The following is an 18,128-nucleotide window of genomic DNA, read 5'->3' on the forward strand; positions in this document are numbered from 1 at the left end:
CATGAGAATGCCTGTAGATATCAAACAGGATTTTTATTATTTATCTACTTGGTTGGTAAACAAGTTGAACCTAAGGGAGTGAAAAGTGTATGTTTGAGGAAGCATCTAAAATGCTGATTTGTACCTATATGATTGCATAAGAGTGTCATGCAACCTACAACACACAATTTGAAATCTTATACTTTTATGTCAGTAACAATAGAGCCTCATTTCTAAGCTAGTATAAGAATTACAGGGGGTTTTTTTTGTTTGCTTGGTTTTTTTAAAACTTGCCTCACCTCATTTTATATTTTCCACTGTGTTGTGGCTGATATTTATTTTCTAATATTAGTATATGACATTTCCATCCAGGCTTGTAAAGTTACTTACAGATAACTTGCAGAATGATGCAATGAAGTGTGACTTTAATTTTAAACAAGAATTGGATGGTGTGTTACTGTCAAAAGCAGTCATGTTTACAAGACACACATTCAAGTCAGGTACATCAGATGTATTCATGTCAGGCATGGTTGTCATCACTCTGGTTGAGTTTATAATGGAAGACCAGAAAAACGATTTCAAATTAAGGTTACCTTCAATACAGAACAGATCAATCTTACATTGACGTCTAATAAAGTGGTGCAAAAATTAACAATGAAATGAGTAAAGAAAATAGAAATTACGTTGTGTATTATTTATCTGATTGTAACTTCAAGAGTCTTCCAATAATCTCTTGTCTTTTAAGGTTTATTCTTTTTCTTCTTCCTCACAGGCCTCTTCTTGTAGTCTTTCTATAAAATGTTGATGGTGACGTTGTGCTGCCCAATGTGGCCATGATGTTATCCAAATGATACAACCTGGACAGTCTGACATGTATAAATTAAACTTTATATCCAGCTTCAAAAAAATGCAGAATAAAAGAAATGTCAAATGAAATAAATATGTGTGCTGAGCTCAAAAATAAATGTAATTAATTTCACACATTTTAATCAACCAAAGACAAACATTTGTTCAGTTTTGATGGTGTTGACATTTTACCTATTTAACAATATTCCCACTAGAGATGGGTGATTTTTTTGTTGTTGCAGATTTGGATCCGCCTCGGATCTGCTGGTTCCTTTGGTCCATGGATTTCTGTAGATCATTCTCAAAAAGGCAAATTCGCAGTTTGGGATATTTTATTTTAGTGAAATTTACTCCCCGGTTTCTTTAAAAAAAATCCAGACGCTGATTAATCCACAGGAGGGAGGTATCTCTCTCCACGGATTAATCCGTGTATGGATTTTTAACCATTCTTAAAAATCCAATGGCAAATACGGATTAATCCACCCGGATTTTTTTAGTACCCAATCCACAGATGGATTTTGGTGGGGGAGGGGCGGATTTGTTCTAAAAAAAAATTGGGAAAAGTCCGGTAATCGTATTTGGACTGATACGCTCTGTAACAGGTACTTATACCAGTTTAAATAAAGCAGCCCCTGAGCTTTAAGAATGCAGCAGAGAGAGAGTTGATAGCAGCCACTCAATTAACTAGTCTCCACATTGACTAGTGAGAGCTCTTTAAAGAGCCTCATGTGGGACACAGTACTGTAAAGGGATTCCTTAGATCACATTTGGGCTGACAGGAGAGCAGAGAAGCCTGCACATAGACACTGTCTTGAGTACAAAGGTTGTGCTGAGATCAAGACACCCAGACACCCAGAGACCTATATTTCCTGGACACAGAGAACCCAGGAACCTCCAGAGACAGTCATGGAGGGCCACCTGCTTAAAGTACTTCCTAAGACTTTGGGGTGATAGGCTGGTAATGGGAATATCCATCCAGTCCTGCAGATAGGGTCTGGGGAAGTAAGTTAGCCCTTACAAAGATATAATTTCACCCGAATCGGTCTCCATTATATGAACCTCTCCACACATCTCTTACACGCCCATCTCTATTCCTCACAATTTATTACATTATTATATACTAATCCAGTGGACCACAGTATTAAACTCCCCTCTTTCACATATATTGGGATACAGTATATACATTATGCTTGAAAATGAGAGGTAACTGTAAATGTATTTTTTCATGGTAAATATTTTTAAAAATAAATTATTATTTGCAACATAATATTTCGGTGATATAAATGACCAAGTTTGTGGTCTTGTAAATTCATGTACAACAAACTCTGTTTATTCTTTTTGTTTGTTTGTTTTTGCCCAATGAAATTATTTATTTGGGACTATTACAGAACCTTGAAGTTTAGTTTACTCTTCTGCTCAGTATTGTTGTTTATTAAGAGATAATTAAAACATTAGAGATAAAGATTACCTTAAAAAACAAACTGTATCATGTGAACTATGTGGTGCAGTAAACAGAAGAACCGTAAATTATCTGATATTGTTTATTCATCCACGATATGATACTGTGGGAACTACAAGTCTGTTGGGTCTACATGTCAACGCACCTTTGGAGCAAAACAAGCTCACAGAGAATTATTTGAATTCTGTGTCAGTGTATCAATTTTCAATATTGTCAATGTGAATATTGTTTGCAATATTGGTGAGTATCAAAGAGATGAATTACAATACGCACAAGTTATAATTAAGTGTATCAAAAGCTGCATTTCTGTGTACCTCACTAGCTAACAGTCTGCACCAAATGTAAGAAACTGTTCCTTACAGTTTAAGCAACTGAAAGCAAAAAATTGTGCAGTGTGTCAAAGCACATGTTTCTTTGTTGTAAAATATACAGGGTCATGTATCAAAGTTTGCAATTGGAGCAAATTTGGAGCACAGCTCTAAATAATAAGCACATTGCACCATTTTCACTATGAATCACTCTTGTGTCATTTTATCAAAACACTTTGATCAATAGCACTTGTGTATACAGACAAGACTGTAACAGTGGTAATTGGGACCAAGGCTAAATTTCTAAAGCTTCCATTGAATGAGCTTCAGACCAGATCAGCTCTAATACTATCCTAGCCCCTGTTACTAGTTTCAAATACTTGGGCATATGGTTTGACTTCTATTTAACATTTGGGCTGCACATTGATACCCTGATATCCAAAACCTATGCCAAACTAGGTGTACTATATAGGAACAAATCCTCCCTAAGTCTGCTGGTGAGAGAGCGCATAGCACAGCAGATGCTAATGCCAATTATAGAGTATGGTGACGTATTATATGGCACAGCGCCCCAAACTCTTCTTAGTAAACTTGGTACCCTCTACAATTCATTATGCCGCTTTGTCCTCCAATGCATCTACAACACACATAGTTACATAGTTACATAGTTACATAGTAGATGAGGTTGAAAAAAGACGTACGTCCATCAAGTTCAACCTATGCTAAATTTAGACAACAGATACTTTATTCTATATCTATTCTTACTTATTAATCCAGAGGAAGGCAAACAAAAAACCCCATTAAGGGTAAAAATGAATTCCTTCCTGACTCCAAGAATTGGCAGTCGGATTAATCCCTGGATCAACATCCTTCCCATGTATATTTATTTGGTATATCCCTGTATACCTTTCCCATCTAAAAAGATGTCCAACCTTTTTTTGAACAAATCTATTGTATCTGCCATCACAGTCTCCATGGGTAATGAATTCCACATTGTAACTGCCCTTACTGTAAAGAACCATTTCCTTTGTTGCTGGTGAAATTTCCTTTCCTCCAACCTTAAGGGATGGCCCGAGTCCTTTGTACTGCCCGTGGGATGAATAGTTCTTTTGTAAGTCGCCTTTTTATTTTTGCATCCCAAATGCATAACCTTACATTTATCTGTATTAAACCTCATTTGCCATTTACCTGCCCACGTTTCCAGTCTCTCCAAGTCCTTCTGAAGAGAAATTACATCCTGCTCTGATTCTATTACCTTACACAATTTAGTATCATCAGCAAACATGGAGACTTTGATCTCGACTTTGATCTCGATCCCAACCTCAAGGTCATTAATAAACAAGTTAAAAAGCAGGGGTCCCAGTACCAATCCTTGAGGTACTCCACTCACGACTTTAGCCCAACCTGAAAAAGTTCCATTTATGACAACCCTCTGTTGTCTGTCCTTTAACCAGTTTTCAATCCAGGTGCATATATTATTACTGAGTCCAATTTTCTTTATTTTGTACACCAACCTCTTGTGTGAAACCGTATCAAAAGCCTTTGCAAAATCTAAGTAGACCACATCAACTGCATTACCCTGGTCTAAATTCCTACTTACCTCCTCAAAGAAACAAATAAGGTTAGTTTGGCAAGATCTATCCTTCATAAATCCATGCTGACTATTACTAATAATTTTGTTTTCCATTAGGTATCCCGTATTAAACCTTCAAGTAGTTTCCCTACTATTGAAGTCGGGCTTACAGGTCTGTAATTCCCCGGGTGTGATCTAGCTCCCTTTTTAAATATAGGCACCACATCTGCTTTACGCCAATCTTGTGGTACTGAGCCTGTGGAAATGGAGTCCTTGAATATTAAATATAATGGTTTGGCTATTACTGAGCTTAACTCCTTGAGAACTCTTGGATGTATGACATCGGGGCCAGGTGCCTTATTTACTTTAATTTTTTCAAGTCGCTTACTGTATGAACTTCTTCCTCAGTTAACCAATTGGTCATTAATATGGAGGTTGAGGCTTCCTCCTGTGGCGCTACTATTGAACTTGATTCTTCCCTGGTAAACACAGAGGCAAAGAATTTGTTTAATACCTCTGCTTTTTCCTTATCTCCAATAATCTGCCTACCCATCTCACACTGAAAGGGTCCTATATTTTCTTTTTTCGTTTTTTTGTTATTAAGGTACTTAAAGAACTTTTTAGGGTTGACCTTACTTTCTATTGCAATCCTTTTTTCATTATCCATGTTTGCTAATTTAATTGCCCTTTTGCAATTTTTGTTACATTCCTTATAATTCTGATACGATGTCTCTGTCCCTTCTGACTTAAAGAATCTAAACGCCTTCCTCTTCTTGTCCATTTCCTCCCCTACCTGTTTATTTAGCCACATTGGTTTTGACTTATTTCTTTTATACTTATTTCCCAAGGGTATACACTGATAAGTGTTCTTTTCTAACAATGTTTTAAAGACTGCCCATTTATCTACTACATTTTTCCCTGCAAAAACATCATCCCATTGTAGTACTACTAGATTAGACCTCAGTTTATTAAAATCTGCCTTTCTAAAGTTTAAAGTCTTTGTTGAACCCAAGTAATCTGTTTTTTGATAATTTATTTCAAATGAGACCATGTTATGATCACTGTTACCCAAATGTTCCAGGACTTGAATATTTGTTATTACTTCTACATTGTTTGATATGACCAAATCCAGAACTGCCCCTCTCCTGGTTGGTTCCTCAATAATTTGGGTCATATAATTATCTTTAAGCACCCCCAAAAACCTGTTTCCTTTTGTTGTAACGCTAATCTCATTGCCCCAGTCTATGTCTGGATAATTAAAATCCCCCATTATGCAAACATGACCCAGTTTTGATGCCTTCTCCATTTGCAAATGTATTTTAGCTTCCTCAATCTCACAGATATTTGGTGGTTTATAGCATATTCCCACAAACATTTTCTTTATACTTTTACCTCCACTGCTAATTTCTATCCACAAGGTCTCTACATTTTCATCATTCCTTTCATAAACATCATCCCTTATAATAGGTTTTAGATCCGGTTTAACATATAAACATACTCCACCTCCCCTTCTATTTGTTCGACCCTTCCGAAAAGAGAATACCCCTTTAAATTAACTGTCCAGTCATGCGTTTCATCCCACCATGTTTCAGTAATGCCTATGATATCATACTGCTCCCTTGCAGCTATTAATTCAAGCTCCCCCATTTTATCTGTCAGGCTTCTTGCATTAGCAAGCATGCATTTCAGTTTTTTTTCAGCCTGTACTATTATTTTATCTGCTCCTTCCTTTCTGCGCCCACTTGGTTTAGTCTTTAGAAGTTTTCTAGTATTATCTCTATTTACTATGGGTATCTCACTGCTTGTCAAACTCGCACTTGCCCCCATTCTACCTCCATACCACCTTGTATCCTCATCTATTCCATTTAGGTCATTATCTGTTTCATTCCCCTCCCCCTCCATCCTAGTTTAAAATCTCCTCCAACCTTTTTAGCATTCTCCCCCCTAGCACATCACTGCGAAATGCTCAAAGTAGTGTTGTACCGGGTCCATTTAAAAAAAAAACGGGTAACGGGTACTCGGGCAAAATGAAACATTTTGTTCCTGGCCGGGTATCTGGTTTCTCATACGGCACTTACCTGCAGGGACGGAAGATCGGTGAGGAAGACCGCGGCGACATCTGGGACCTGCAGCAGACATCCTGGTGGCGGTGGCAGCAGCCAAAGATCTTATACATCTGGCGGGAGCAGCAGGAACAGAGCACACAGCTGATGCCTATGTGAGCTGGGGAAGCAGGAGCGTTCCTATTGGACGGCCAGGGAGGAGCCGGCTATTGCAGGGGGGAGATGCCGGGAGTATGTCAGAGGATGCCGGGGGACGCCACCGCTGCAGAAGGTAAGAGCTCAATGTTAGCCTTCAGAAGAAGGTGGCAACCTTGATCCCAATTTGAAAACATGTCCTGGCATTCAAATGTAGCCATAGATTTACAACAGACTTAAAATGATACCAATGAGAAAAACTTAAGCCAGCTGATCTACTGTTATATTTAATGTACATGTTAAAAAGTAATTATATTACAAATATTTAATAATAATATTAATACTTAATAATATTTGAACACTAGTATATTTAACACAGGTGAATAAAAAAAAACATATTCACATAAAAAATAGACCATAAAAGATCATTCGTGAGTACTGGCTTTCTGGGTTATGACTAAAGGCTACATCCTGGCACTTAAAACTGCTTTGAGAATGGAGAATTTGTTGTTTTGAAATCAAATAGGGGTTTAGCAATTTAGTATGATTATGTAAGATGCACATAATGGTATAATTGTCGTTATTTTCAGAGTGTGTGGGACTGCTGCTTAAAGTAGTTTTCCTCATTGTAGCCACATGATGAAAATATAATGCAGCTGAGTGCAAAATAAGGAAAAGAGATGATGTTAATTCATCCTAGAAAAATAACTCAAAGAAAAGTGTTCAAATATGATATTTACATTTTGTGTACACAGATACATCAGTTAAGCTGAATAAAATAAAGTTAATTGTGTGCAATCCGAAAGGGATGATGTATTTACAATCATCACAAATACAAACTTGTATCTAGACATTATCAGTGCAAAAAATTACTTCCATATTAATGTAGCCCCCTTTCCCCCATGTCTAGGGAAACTACGTGTGGTGCGTTACCTGAGTGGCTCACAGGTGGCCTGATTCTCCGCCGCTGGGATCCTGGGGGGATCGTATCTAGTTGATGACAGTGTCTCCACCAGGGAGGGATCCAAGCGCAGTTGGATAACCCCTTCCCAGGAACACACAGTGAAGAATAAATATACACACACAGTGGTATAACGACTTATCTTTACTGATAACACCCAACTCTATATTGTAACAGGATATACCTCGTACCCAATACCATACGGCCCCACAACTTATGCCCACACCACAACGTCACCCCGGGGGAATTCCCCAAAGTACTGGTGCCCTGGTGCCCTGGTGCCCTGGTGCCCTGGTGCCCTGGTGCCCTGGGCACCTAACCACCCGAGTCCACAGAGTTCAACCCACCCATGGTGTGTGGAGTAGCGCTAACCACAGAGTGTGTGTATGTGTGTGTGGCCATTGGTGCACATAGTTGAAGATATCTTCCCGGGCACTCCAGTACCTGAGTACTGCCTAGCTGGGACCTATTGGGATCTCTGGCCTAGTTCAGGGGTCACTGGCACCCTGAACACATCCTAACCCTTCTCTGTCCCTGCTCCGACTAGCGTGCCAAATGTATCCTTTTGCTCCTCCGTCAATCTTGTAGCCCTATTGGCTGTAGCTATCCACGTGACAAGCAACCCTGGGGGTTGCTGGGACATGTGGTCCCGTACAGAGCCTTTACTAATGTCTGCCGCACTTGCTCCATACAACGCATGTGCGAAGCTCCCATTACGCATGAGCATCTCCCAAGATGGTGCCCTTATCGGCGATCTGCCCTGAGCTCCGAGCACCGGAGCTCCGGAGCGCTCTCCACACCAGCCGGTAGTTCCCCCCACCCATGGCGGAGGTAAGCGGGGGACCAAGGGGACCTGGCTACATCAAGATCTCCTGCTATCTCAAAAACTGTACGAAATCTGCACAACTAGTTAACTCTTTTACACAAATTCTAATTTACTTTGTCCATTTTAACATAAAATTGGTACTGAAGTTTCTAATGGCATCCCAAAAGATAGCTTCATTTTCACCACTCTGTTGTTAAAAGACCCTTTTTCTTTGAAGAATACTTTTTCCCCTCGAGCTGTAGTTTGTTCTTTGCCTTAGGCGTGGATTTGTCTCCTACAATTTGCCATTTAATATATTTGTTGAAGCCATTACTCTCTTTCAGTAAAAGTAACCAAATATACAAGAATGATCTTGGGCACAGAACACAGATACTGAAATTCAATTTTAATTTCTGTTTTAAATGATATATTGTGGAAGGAGAATGTTTTAAAACATTCATGCTGACTCTTAGATTTTTAATCTTTGATTCCAGCAGGGAACTAATATTTAAAGTAGCAATCCTGGTTGCATCCCTTTTTTGTACTATATGCACACACGGGTAGCTTTAATGAGAAAAATGTACCTAAGCTGCCGATCGATCTGTTCTCCTGTGATTGATCAGCAAATCCTCCCAGGGCTATCAAAATGTCTGACTTTCGACTGTGCTGCAGTCTGTGAAATGCAACAGCTGCAAAGTAAAATTATATTACTAAGTGCAACACATCATTCAACTTCACCCAGTCCAGCGTACATCTGCGTTGCCCCAAAGGCGCACAGCCTGATGGGACCCCCCAAGAACCGCTCCCGTCTGCACAAGACCAGCGTGCTAAGGGTTAACATGTGCTTGTTCTTTGTTGAATCGGCAACCCCACCCACTGGAATGTTAATGAGCCAAGGGGACAAAGAAAATATATTTTTTTTCACAGACCATGAGATTCAACCTCACCCACCCAGCGTACATCTGCGTTGCCCCAAAGGCGCACAGCCTTTGGCGCAGCCAAAGGGCGTGAGCCATTTGCTGCCATTCGCTGATTTAAGTTGATGTTAAAGCTGCTCTATTTCTATCTGAAACTCACAAGCCCTTTATCCCCTGTACCCAATTTTCCTACTTTATCTGTCCATGAAATGTCTGTGAAATGACTATATAACCCTGTTCTTTTAATGTAATGTATTTTTTATAACTCTGTGCCCAGGAAATACTTGAAAACGAGAGGTATCTCTCAATGTATTACTTCCTGGTAAAACATTTTTATAAATAAATAAATAAAAATAAAAAAACATCATTGTCGCTGCTGCTGCTGCTGCTGCTGCTGCTTCTGCTTCTGCTGGGAACACTGCAACATATCTGTTTGTGATACTTTGTTGCCGAAGGGCAGAGCTCAAAAAGGTGTCTCAGAGCCTGCTTCAATAGAAGAAGAGGATGTAACTTTCTAAATGGTTGCTAAGCAGACATAGGATGCTCAGTACATTATTAAAACTCATTAAAAAGGGGCATTAGAGTTGGAAAATATATTTTTAAAAATGCAATAAGTATTATCTAAATCTACACAACTGATTTATTTTAAAAACTAGCTGATATACCCGGCATTGCCCGTGATGTAATGTTCTGGCTCCCCCATCCTCCCTCTCAACTCCGTTCCCCCCCTTAATCTGGGCTCGAAGCCTACCTTTCTTTCCCAAGTGTCGCCTTATGGTGAGTTATGTCCTGCACTAAGCAGAGAGCACAGACCACAATGTTGCACTTGCAAAGTCTCGGCCACACTCTCACATATTATGATATTATGGAGGGTATTGTGAGATTATTATAAAGAAAGGTCACTCAGAGTTTGTATAAGATAAGGTTTATCATTTAGCTGTTCAGAGCTGCACCCCCCTCCCCCCACTGTTCACAGCTCTGATTCCCCCCCCCCATTCAATGCTTTGTTTCACCCCTCTCCCTGTTCACTGCTCCCTTTCCCCCCCCCCCCTGTTCACAGCTGCGTGCCCCCCGTGTGCTTGGCAGCTGAGCTGACTGAGGGGGGAAGTCTGTGTCAGTCAGTGAGTGAGTGTGTGTGTGTCAGTCAGTTAGTCAGTGTGTGTGTCAGTCAGTCAGTGAGTGTATGTGTCAGTCAGTAAGTGTGTGTGTCAGTCAGTGAGTGTGTGTCAGTCAGTCAGTGAGTGTGTGTCAGTCAGTCAGTGAGTGTGTGTGTCAGTCAGTCAGTCAGTGTGTGTGTCAGTCAGTCAGTCAGTGTTTGTGTCAGTCAGTCAGTCAGTGTGTGTCAGTCAGTGAGTGTGTGTGTCAGTCAGTGAGTGTGTGTCAGTCAGTCTGTCAGTGAGTGTGTGTCAGTCAGTGTGTGTCAGTCAGTATGTATTTATGTGTGGGCTTCCCCCCCTTCTCTCCTGACTCCCTCCCCACCCCCTTTTCCTGACTCCCTCTCCCACCCCCCCTCCCCCCCCCTGCTTACTGGCGGTGGCGCGCTAGTGTCGGCGGCGAGTGGACAGTTGAGGCGCTGCTGAGAGGGGGGGTGGTGGTGGTGGTGGGCTCAGAGGCGGCTGCAGTGGTGTTGTCCTTCCCCCTCCCCCCCACATCTGTGTCAGCAGCGGGTGGTGAGGAGATGAGGCGCTGCTGAGAGAGGGTGGGGGGTGATGGGGTAGAGGCGGGTGTCATCGGCGGCGGTGGTTCCCCCTCCCCCGCGCGCATCTGTGTCGGCAGCGGGTGGGGAGGAGGTGAGGCGCTGCTGAGAGAGGGTGGGGGTGGTGGGGCAGAGGTGGGTGTCGTCGTCGGCAGTGGTTCCCCCTCCCCCACGCGCATCTGTGTCGGCAGCGGGTGGGGAGGAGGTGAGGCGCTGCTGAGAGAGGGTGGGGGGTGGTGGGGCAGAGGCGGGTATCGTCATCGGCGGTGGTTCCCCCTTCCCCGCGTGGAGCTGTGTCGGCGACGGGTGGGGAGGTGAGGCGCTGCTGAGAAATGGTGTGGTGGGGAAGAGGCGGCTGGAAGCAGCGGCGGTTCCCCGCACGCGGAGCTGTGTCAGCGGTGACACTACCCGCATGCTGCTGCTGGCCGGGGCTCGGGTGAGCCTGGTGGATTCCCTGGGGGGAGGTGAGCTGGGGGGGTGATGGGGGTGGAGCCGGCGGGGAGGTGAGCTGGGTGAAGAGGTGTGTGTGTGTGTGTGTGTGTGTGTGTGTGTGTGTGTGTGTGTGTGTGTGTGTGTGTGTGTGTGTGTGTGTGTGTGTGTGTGTGTGTGTGTGTGTGTGTGTGTGTGTGTGTGTGTGTGTGTGTGTCAGTTGGGTGAGGCCGAGGGGGAAGGTGAGCTGCGGGTGAGGAGAAGAAGAGAGTGGCAGTTGGATGACATCATAGAGCCCCCAATCTTATTGGCCAGAGCCTGAGGACCAATCAGATTCACCGCATCTAGCACCAACCTCACAAATTTCAATTTTATATATTAAGATAAAAACAGCAAATGTATTGCTGCTTTAAAGACAATGACACTATGCATGTTATGGTTTATCTTGTTCATAGCAGCATAGAAAACACATAATTTAAAAATATGAAGCACAGATCTAGTTCACCAAATCCATGTTGACTTTGTCAGGATTCAAAATTGTAACTCATGCACAGCTTGAACAGAGGAAAGAAACAGCCAAGCATAACTCTAAGAGGCAGAAACAAACAATGTAATACCAATACTTTTGTTATTGTGTCCATTACTTACCCCTCTTTAACTTTGTAGATTATACAGCATGCAAATAGAAACATTACAGTTGAAAGCTGAGGCTGTTATGAAATGTAGTAACAATTAATACCATAACATATGTAGAATAGAGGTGGGTGGTTACCCCAATGTATAGATGTAGCCAGGGTTATTGCTCCCACTGGTGTGTTATAGTGGAATATGTTGCGATATTCTGCCTTATCACTGTCATTGAATCCGATGGAAATTGTGATATTCTGCATTATAATTATGTCAAAAATGTTTGCTACACCTGTATGCAAATGTACCTTTGGAAGCATGGAAATTCAATATGGAGTAACCCTTTAATTCATAAAATAACATTTGTGCCAACTCATTGATATAGCAGCATACTAGGTAATTACAGTGGCGACCAACTTTATTCGAAGTTGGCTAGTTTCGCGAATTTCGGAATATCACGGTGATGTGCGGTTTAGTAACGTTTTCTCCCGGAGTGTTTTGCGTTATTTCGCGCCCGTGATTTAAGCATTTTATTCCCGCTGGCTGCAATACTGCAATTCCGTGTAAAAATGCATGGGGGCGTTTGCGAGCTGTTGTCTCTGAAGTCTAATACCTTCGCGGTTCAACCTACAGTACACAGTCTGTGCGTGCGCGCGCAGTAATAGTAAAATTGCATATTTAATTTTATTTTAAAGTACAGTACTGTACTGTACATGCTCGGACCCTGTAGGGGTGAAGTGAGGGGGTTCCTAACATCTGGGGGAAAATGAATTTTAATTCTATGGTGAGTACTGTCTTGTAGGCGTATAATTTTGGTGGGACTGGCTGGGTACTTCTTTAGGGGGCTGACCATTACTGTACATTAAAACTTTTCTTTTTGTTTTTTCTCAGTATACAGGCATACCCCGCATTAACGTACGCAATGGGACCGGAGCATGTATGTAAAGCGAAAATGTACTTAAAGTGCAGCACTACCTTTATCCCACTTATAGATGCATGTACTGTACTGCAATCGTCATATACGTGCATAACTGATGTAAATAAGGCATTTGTAACAGGCACTATAGTCTCCCCGCTTGCGCACACCTTCGGTACAGGTAGGGAGCCGGTATTGCTGTTCAGGACATGCTGACTGGCACATGCGTGAGCTTTCGTTTGCCTATTGAGCGAGATGTACTTACTCGCGAGTGTACTTAAAGTGAGTGTACTTAAACCGGGGTATGCCTGTACTGTGTAATAAACACGAATAAATAAAACTATGCATTTATTCTACATGTTCAGTATCGTGTCATTATTTGTCTTCCACAGTATACTGTACAGTGGTATACAGTGGCTAACATCTATGGGCAAAAAGAATTTTGTTCCTAGGTGCCCTAGAACAGAAGTTCCCACGCCAATTGCCCGTGAACTTGACCGAGGCCCTAAGTAGTTCCCACGCCAATTGCGAGAATAAAATGTAAAATAACCCGTTCTGTGGGTTTGAGCGGGTTGAAATTTACCTGGTCCTCATGCGGGGGGACCCTTGCCATAGTGGCAAAATATCAGCCTTGCACGACCCCCGGAACCGGAGGTACAAAAAGACAGTTTAAAAGCACATTACCAAAGTGGCTTTTTTTCTGCCATACAAGTCAATGGCAGAAACCTGAACTTTAACATCACCCTGACTCCGTTCTGTTGCCACGAGAGGGTCGCAATTTGCCATGCAATCCTGCCGCAACTAGGACTACATGGTGACCGAATCTGAGCCCTCTAGGTGGAACACAACCGAAGTTGTGGGTTCCAGGTTTCTGCTCATTCTGACTTAGCCGGTTCAAAGCTTTCTCCGCCATTGCGCTCAATGGTAGGACCCTCCTCGCTGGCGTGACCCTTTCTCGCCGCCATTACTGCTCGGACCCTGTTGGGGTCAAGTGAGGGGGTTCCTAACATCTAGGGGCCAAATAAATTTTATTTCTAGGTGCCCTAAAACAGAAGTTCCCACGCCAATTGACCTAGTTCACACGCCAATTGCCGTAGTTCCTACGCCAATTGCGCGACCAGCCAGTTAAAAAACAGTGCAGCAAGCCTCTACAGTACATTTGTTACACTGGCAAAGGAGCAAATGGAAACAATTTGAGGCCATTCACCTTATTCTTTTATTGATGGAGTCAGTACAGAAACATTTATTTACACATACAGTACAGTACTGTACAATGTTGAAACATTTAAAGTGCACAGCAATTCAAAACATCAACACACAATAATACATTCTACAGCCTTTATTAAATTCTTCTGCCACAAAACATTTTTGGTGCATGGGGCAAAGGGAGTTAAAGTGACTTGCTTTTTATGTGCTGTATTTGGGGGTTGTCTTTGGGGGTTTATTCATCCAATTATTATGATGAACTGCCTTTTGAAATTACACTGCTGTTAACTATTTCAGCCACACACCTCCAGAGTTTTTAATCCCTCCCTAGCCAAGCGTCAATCGGCTGAGTCACCCTAGCCTACAGTACCATCCCCCTCTCTCCACTGGGGAGTTGATCTGCTGCATATTGCCATTGTGTTCTTAATCCACCCATAGCCAAGCTACAAACACTCAGCACGCCTGCTTCTAATCACACCATCCCCCTTCCCCAACCCTTAGAGGCCTGTTGTTTGAACGGTAATGCTTTGGAAAATCAACATGGTCTTTTATTGGTGGAGTCAGTACAAAAACATTTATTTACAAATACAGTGCAATGTTGAAACATTTAAAGTGCACAACAATTCTAACCATGCAGCAAGCCTCTACAGTACATTTGTTTCACTGGCAAAGGAGCAAATGGAAACAATTTGAGGCAATTCAACTTATTCTTTTATTGGTGGAGTCAGTACAAAAACATTTATTTACACATACAGTACAGTACAGTACAATGTTGAAACATTTAAAGTGCACAGCAATTCAAAACATCAACAAAACAAAACATTTTTGGTGCATGGGGCAAAGGGAGTTAAAGTGACATTTTAAGTAACATCTCCTTTATTAAAGAAACCCAGTACTGTATACTGTACAGTACAGTGGGATGGTGCGCAACACTGTCAGTCAGACCTGCACCAGTTCAGTCCTAGAGGGCAGCAAACAGGGCAGGTTTTCAGGGCAACGTTGAAAACCGTGCCTGTTTGCGGCCCTCAGGGACTGGAGTTGTGCATGTCCTGTGAAAAAAAACACACATCAACATCTCCTTTGTTTAAGTACAGCAGGTACTGTAGGGCAAAACATGTACAGCACAATACAGTTCAGCACAACAGTATGGTCTCACTGACAGTCCTCCACATTGTCCATCCATGGCCGATTCCTTGCATGGCGCAAAACGCCATTAATGCAGTCTCTAACGCCTTTCATTACAGGATCTGTAACTGTATAAAAGCGCCGCATTTCTTCCACAATGTTTTTCCTTAAATTGGCAGGAAGGGCCTTTTTAACGCGATTTCCTTCATAGTTCACTTTGAACACCCACTCGCAGTACAACGTGTAGGGAACATGGTGCTTAAAAATGATCAAGGCATACTTGTGGGGTACACCAGCACTCATCACCCTATACTTCTCCCTGAGCCCTGGTGGCAGATCGCACAGGGTGATGTCGGGCACTGTTTCGATGCGAGCCGGTGTAGGTCTTTTGGGAACGGGTGTGCTTGAGGCGATGGGCGATGGTAGGATGTCTGGGAGGAAGCTTTTCTCCTGTCTTGGTTGCCGTGTTGTCTCCTGGCGTGGTCTTGACGGGGTTGTCATGTCCTCCTCAACGGCATACATGTACACTACATCTTCTGGTGGAGGGGGTGCACTTGGTGAAGAAAGGGGGTCGAAGGTCCCATTCATCACATCCATGTCACCCTCCTGCTCCGGCGTCGGGGAAACAGGGGCATTAGCACCGAGCAAATAATGTATGCCCGCAATGTCAGCCTCTATCTTCTCCATCCGTTGATCCATCCGTTGCTCCATTTGTAGCATCCGTTGCTCCACATTTAACATGGTCTCCAGAAGCAGATCTAGCTTTGCCAGCACAATAGAATTCCCGGGGAGATCCACACTTATTCCATTCAGCATCCGGTCCAACGAGCTGCTTCTTGTGCATGGCGTCTGGACATCTGGGGGGATGGGTGCAACGGAGGATGAGATGGGGGTTCCATGGAGAGAAGCGTCATCGATGGAGAGTGGAGGAGGTGACCTGTGGATACCCGGTAGAGGAGAAGCGGCAGCATCGTCGAAGAGGGATGGAGAAGGTGACCTTTGGATTTCTGGGCGAGAAGCAGAGTCGTCTAAGCGCAAAGGAGACAGTGACCCGTCGTCAGATGGAACCGGAGAAGATGGGGGTGGAGAAGACGGGATGAAGATTTCCGGGACAGCTACAGCAGAGTCGTCGAAGCATATGGGAGGAAGTGGTCTGCGGGTCCGATGGGTTGGCTGCCATTCGTTTTGTGTCGAGAGTACATCACTGTATATCTTCTTCACATAATGAGGCTTACGTCTAAGAAAACCCTTAACCTTTGGGGTCAGCAGAAGGTTTTCTTTATTGGCCTTAGCCTGTCGCTTTGCCCTTGGCATGGAAACGGCTCCTGCCTTTCGCTTTTTCAGCATGACAGGCACGGCAGAGGTGAGTGGGTTCTTGCGTCCATAGAACCGGGGATGCTCCATGGAAGCAGGTGGCACAATGCAGTACAGTATCTGTACAAGGGCAAGTTCAGATAAAGATCATGGAGTGGTGGCCTATGCAAAGTGTGTGACCTTTTATGCATGGCGACCAGGTACAGGTGTTGAAAGTGGGCGTGTGAGTCATTACTGTATAAATACACCATCCATTTTGTGGATTCACTGCACATAGAATACACATCGACTAAACATCGAATATACATTCTTGTGTTTGTATTTCTTTCTACTCGCAGCAATGCCTGTTAAAAAGATTTCTAAGGATCTCAGCATGCGTATTAAGGAGATGTACAGGAGCGGACACCGAATTGCTGCTATCCAATGCTGGTTAGCTACTTCTGGCCTCGTTGTGCCATTAAACACCTTGAGCTATCATGCACACGGACAAAACAGAGACCGGAAAAAGGCACCAAGGGTAACAAACGCGTAAGTATATTTATAAAACTTAACAAAAAAAAAATATAGAAAACTGTACTGTAAATCTACAGTACAGTTCTGTATCTACTGTAATACTGTTGTTATTTCTGTTGATTTATATTACAACATACATTAGTTTGTCTATTTATATTTATAGTACAGCAGTATACATTTTTTGTATATTTCAATTAATCTTACAACGATATATACTGTATAGGATGTACTGTATATTTATATTTATATTACAACAGTATATTTATTTTGTATTTTAATATTTATAGTACAACAGTATATATATTTTGTCTATTTATATTTATAGTACAGCAGTATACATTTTTTGTATATTTCAATTAATCTTACAACGGTATATACACCAGTAGGATGTATATTTATATTACAACAGTATATTTATTGTGTATATTTATATTTATAGTACAGCAGTCTATATTTTTTGTATATTTCAATTTATTTAATATTACAACATAATATTTACAGTATATACATTTTATATTGCTGCATATTAATAAAACAATATATTTTCTTTACATTGTAGGGAGACAACTCTTCTGGTGGACAAAATAAGTGAGGAGAATGATGAGAGGAGTGCATTAAGGGTTAAAAACACTCTGCAGGAAAAGCACAATCTGACTGTATCCGAGACCAGCATAAAGAAGATGAGACGCAGCATTGGATGGAAATATGGATGTGTGAGGTTAGTACTGGACAGTACAGGAGGTAAAAGTGTTGTTTAGCAAACTGTACTGCACTGTGCCGCTAAAAAAATTTTTTATTCCTTGTCATTACAGAGTGTACCCCATGATACGGGACGCAAACAAAATCAAAAGAGTGCTCCAGGCCCAGGCATGGATCGACAGTGGGGAGACTTTTCAGGATTGCATCTTCACTGATGAGTCTACTGTGTCGCTGGAGAGATTTGCATGATTTGCGTTCCACAAAAAAGGCCGCTTATCTTTGAAGCCGCGGCCAAAACACCCTGTGAAGCTGCATGTGTGGGGTGCCATTCTAGGCGTGGACCAGGATGCATTGTCATCTTTGAAGGTAAAATTTATCAAATATAATGTCGCCTAATGCACTGTACTTGACTAGTGTTGCCTTACCGTATGCACTGTACTGTACTATTGTGCAGTTTTTTGAGCACTTTTCTTTTCTTGCTATAGGAATCATGAATAAAGCTTTCTTCCAAGACAACATTGTGCCCGAGATCAATACATCACACGCGACTTTCCCCA

This window comes from Ascaphus truei, chromosome 1, assembly GCF_040206685.1.
Source record: "Ascaphus truei isolate aAscTru1 chromosome 1, aAscTru1.hap1, whole genome shotgun sequence".
NCBI classification, from domain to species: domain Eukaryota; kingdom Metazoa; phylum Chordata; class Amphibia; order Anura; family Ascaphidae; genus Ascaphus; species Ascaphus truei.